The sequence below is a fragment of the Harmonia axyridis genome, chromosome X (genome assembly GCF_914767665.1).
Source record: "Harmonia axyridis chromosome X, icHarAxyr1.1, whole genome shotgun sequence".
Taxonomy (NCBI): domain Eukaryota; kingdom Metazoa; phylum Arthropoda; class Insecta; order Coleoptera; family Coccinellidae; genus Harmonia; species Harmonia axyridis.
In genome coordinates, this window is record NC_059508.1 from 35,412,628 (window position 1) to 35,417,627 (window position 5,000).

At 40.7% G+C, this 5,000-nt stretch overlaps 1 non-coding gene across 1 annotated transcript; it reads left to right on the forward strand.

Annotated features, from left to right (window-relative positions):
• The first annotated feature begins 1,719 nt into the window (after positions 1-1,719).
• On the forward strand, positions 1,720-1,838 carry LOC123688318. The gene has a single exon (XR_006749847.1). It is a non-coding gene; the product is annotated as a 5S ribosomal RNA (ribosomal RNA).
• Positions 1,839-5,000: the final 3,162 nt, after the last annotated feature.

Consider the following 5,000-nt stretch of genomic DNA (forward strand, 5'->3'; position numbering starts at 1 on the left):
TATTTTGCGATGACCGAGGATTTCATGAATTTTTTTTTTTTTTTCGAAAAAATTTTCTATTATCGGAATTTCCTCAAATTTCATTTGGTTGCCTCCTAATGCTTATTAAAAATGATAACCAACAATCAGAATCATTATTTATCATTTATTTCAATTTTTATAATGAAAAACGTTCACGTCCTTTCGCGCCTCTCGATCGTCGTTTACGTGATGCATCGGTCAGCCCCTAGTTTACGTGGTGCATCGGTAAGATCGAGTTCACGTTCTGCATCGGTCTGCCCGAGTTTACGTGGTGCATCGGTAAGATCGAGATTACGTGGTGCATCGGTAAGATCGAGTTCACGTTCTGCATCGGTCTGCCTGAGTTTACGTGGTGCATCGGTATGATCGAGTTTACGTTCTGCATCGGTGTGATCTAGTTTACGTTGTGCATCGGTAAGATCGAGATTACGTGAAGCATCGGTATGATCGAGTTTACGTTCTGCATCGGTCTGGACTCTGAGATATATTTCGACGTGAAAATGTTCCGATACAACTTTTGAACCAGGATAGTTAGAGAGATGATTTTTTCTGGGATGTACGTTGATTGGGGAATGGATTGTGGAAAATAACTTGCCATGACCGAGGTGTTCTCGAATTTTTTTTTTTTTTCGAAAAATATTTTCTGATTTTGGATTTCACTCAAATTTGATTTCGTTGCCTTCTAATGTGTTCTAAAAGAGTAAATCAGTAATCAGAATCGAAAAATATTTTTCGGATTTTTTTTTTTTGAAAAAAAATTTTCTGATTTTGGAATTTCCTCAAATTTGATTTGGTTGCCTTCTAATGTGTTTTTAAAGCGTAAATCAGTAATCAGAATCAATATTCATTGTCGACTTTAATTTTTATAAGGAAAAATGTTCACGTCCTTAAACGCCTCCCCATCATTAGCCCGAGTCCAAGTCGATGTCAGTCCCGAGCGGACGGTGTCAGATACTACCTATCGCCCCGGTCTGGACTTGGCGAGGTATTTCGACGTGAAATGTTCCGATACAACTTTTGAACCAGGATAGTTAGAGAGATGATTTCTTCTATGTTGTACGTTGATTGTGGAATGGATTGTGGGAAATAACTTGCCATGACCCAGGTGTTCTTGAATTTTTTTTTTTTTCGAAAAAAATTTTCTGATCTTGAAATTTCCTCAAATCTGATTGCGTTGCCTTCTAATGTGTACTAAAAGAGTAAATCAGTAATCAGAATCAATATTCATTGTCGACTTTAATTTTTATAAGGAAAAATGTTCACGTCCTTAAACGCCTCTCCATCGTTACCCCGACTCCAAGACGATGTTAGACCGGAGCGGACGGTGTCAAATGCGACCGATCTCCCCGGTCTGGACTTAGCGAGATATTCCGACGTGAAATGTTCCGATACAAAAATTTAACTGTGATAGTTAGAGAGATGGTTCCTTTTGTGATGTACGTTGATTGTGTAATAGAATATGGAAATAAACTTGAGATGACCGAGGTCTTCTGGGATTTTTTTTTTTTTTCGAAAAATATTTTTCGATTTCGGAAATCCCTCAAATTTCATTGAGATATGTCCTAATGTGTTCTTAAAACTTAAATCAACAATCAGAATTAATATCCAAAAGTTATTTCATTTTTTATAAGGAAAAACGTTCACGTCCTTTCCGCTCCCAAAAAGTGAGATATCATAGAAAATATCGCTATATTTGTTGTTTACGGCCATACCACGCTGAAATTGCCAGTTCTCGTCAGAACACTGAAGCCAAGCAGCGTCGGGCGCGGTTAGTACTTGGATGGGTGACCGCTTGGGAACACCGCGTGCTGTAAGCTTTTTTTTTACGTTCTGCATCGGTCTGCCGAGATAACGTGGTGCATCGGTATGATCGAGTTTACGTTCTGCATCGGTAAGATCGAGATTACGTGATGCATCGGTAAGATTGAGATTACGTGGTGCATCGGTAAGATCGAGTTTACGTGGTGCATCGGTAAGATCCAATTCACGTTCTGCATCGGTAAGATCCAGTTCACGTGGTGCATCGGTAAGATCGAGATTACGTGGTGCATCGGTAAGATCGAGTTTACGTGGTGCATCGGTAAGATCCAATTCACGTTCTGCATCGGTAAGATCCAGTTCACGTGGTGCATCGGTAAGATCGAGATTACGTGGTGCATCGGTAAGATCGAGTTTACGTGGTGCATCGGTAAGATCCAATTCACGTTCTGCATCGGTAAGATCCAGTTCACGTGGTGCATCGGTAAGATTGAGATTACGTGGTGCATCGGTAAGATCGAGTTTACGTGGTGCATCGGTAAGATCCAATTCACGTTCTGCATCGGTAAGATCCAGTTCACGTGGTGCATCGGTAAGATCGAGATTACGTGGTGCATCGGTAAGATCGAGTTTACGTGGTGCATCGGTAAGATCCAATTCACGTTCTGCATCGGTAAGATCGAGTTCACGTGGTGCATCGGTAAGATTGAGATTACGTGGTGCATCGGTAAGATCCAGTTCACGTGGTGCATCGGTAAGATGGAGATTACGTGGTGCATCGGTAAGATCGAGATTACGTGGTGCATCGGTAAGATCTACTTTACGTTCTGCATCGGTCTGCCCTTGTTTACGTGGTGCATCGGTAAGATCGAGATTACGTGAAGCATCGGTATGATCGAGTTTACGTTCTGCATCGGTCTGCCCGATATTACGTGGTGCATCGGTCTGCCCTAGTTTACGTGGTGCATCGGTTTGGACTTAGAGATATATTTTCGACGTGAAAATGTTCCGATACAACTTTTGAACCAGGATAGTTAGAGAGATGATTTTTTCTGGGATGTACGTGGATCGGGGAATGGATTGTGGGAAATAACTTGCCATGACCGAGGTGTCCTCGAATTTTTTTTTTTTTCGAAAAAAATTTTCTGATTGTGGAATTTTCTCAAATTTGATTTGGTTGCCTCCTAATGTGTTCTAAAAGAGTAAATCAGTAATCGGAATCGAAAAATATTTTTCGGATTTTTTTTTTTTTCGAAAAAAATTTTCTGATCGTGGAATTTCCTCAAATTCGATTTGGTTGCCTTCTAATGTGTTTTTAAAGCGTAAATCAGTAATCAGAATCAATATTCATTGTCGACTTTAATTTTTATAAGGAAAAATGTTCACGTCCTTAAACGCCTCCCCATCATCAGCCCGAGTCCAAGTCGATGTCAGTCCCGAGCGGACGGTGTCAGATACTACCTATCGCCGAGGTCTGGACTTGGCGAGATATTACGACGTGAAATGTTCCGATACAACTTTTGAACCAGGATAGTTAGAGAGATGATTTCTTCTATGTTGTACGTTGATTGTGGAATGAAATACGGAAAATAACTCGCCATGACCGAGGTGATTACGATTTTTTTTTTTTTTCGAAAAAAATTTTCTGATCGTGGAATTTTCTCAAATTTGATTTGGTTGCCTCCTTATATGTTCTAGTAGCGATAATCAACAATCAGAATCAAAATCCATGGTCGGGTTTGATTTTTATAAGGAAAAATGTTCACGTCCTTTTTTACAACCCCGACTCATTGACGATGTTAGAACCGAGCCGGCGGTGTCAGATACGACCGATCGCCCCGGTCCCGATCGTCATTTACGTTGTGCATCGGTCTGCCCGAGATTACGTGGTGCATCGGTATGATCGAGTTTACGTGGTGCATCGGTAAGATCCAATTCACGTTCTGCATCGGTAAGATCCAATTCACGTTCTGCATCGGTAAGATCCAGTTCACGTGGTGCATCGGTAAGATGGAGATTACGTGGTGCATCGGTAAGATCGAGATTACGTGGTGCATCGGTAAGATCTACTTTACGTTCTGCATCGGTCTGCCCTTGTTTACGTGGTGCATCGGTAAGATCGAGATTACGTGAAGCATCGGTATGATCGAGTTTACGTTCTGCATCGGTCTGCCCGATATTACGTGGTGCATCGGTCTGCCCTAGTTTACGTGGTGCATCGGTTTGGACTTAGAGATATATTTTCGACGTGAAAATGTTCCGATACAACTTTTGAACCAGGATAGTTAGAGAGATGATTTTTTCTGGGATGTACGTGGATCGGGGAATGGATTGTGGGAAATAACTTGCCATGACCGAGGTGTCCTCGAATTTTTTTTTTTTTCGAAAAAAATTTTCTGATTGTGGAATTTTCTCAAATTTGATTTGGTTGCCTCCTAATGTGTTCTAAAAGAGTAAATCAGTAATCGGAATCGAAAAATATTTTTCGGATTTTTTTTTTTTTCGAAAAAAATTTTCTGATCGTGGAATTTCCTCAAATTCGATTTGGTTGCCTTCTAATGTGTTTTTAAAGCGTAAATCAGTAATCAGAATCAATATTCATTGTCGACTTTAATTTTTATAAGGAAAAATGTTCACGTCCTTAAACGCCTCCCCATCATCAGCCCGAGTCCAAGTCGATGTCAGTCCCGAGCGGACGGTGTCAGATACTACCTATCGCCGAGGTCTGGACTTGGCGAGATATTACGACGTGAAATGTTCCGATACAACTTTTGAACCAGGATAGTTAGAGAGATGATTTCTTCTATGTTGTACGTTGATTGTGGAATGAAATACGTAAAATAACTCGCCATGACCGAGGTGATTACGATTTTTTTTTTTTTTCGAAAAAAATTTTCTGATCGTGGAATTTTCTCAAATTTGATTTGGTTGCCTCCTTATATGTTCTAGTAGCGATAATCAACAATCAGAATCAAAATCCATGGTCGGGTTTGATTTTTATAAGGAAAAATGTTCACGTCCTTTTTTACAACCCCGACTCATTGACGATGTTAGAACCGAGCCGGCGGTGTCAGATACGACCGATCGCCCCGGTCCCGATCGTCATTTACGTTGTGCATCGGTCTGCCCGAGATTACGTGGTGCATCGGTCTGGACTTAGAGATATATTTTCGACGTGAAAATGTTCCGATACAACTTTTGAACTAGGATAGTTAGAGAGA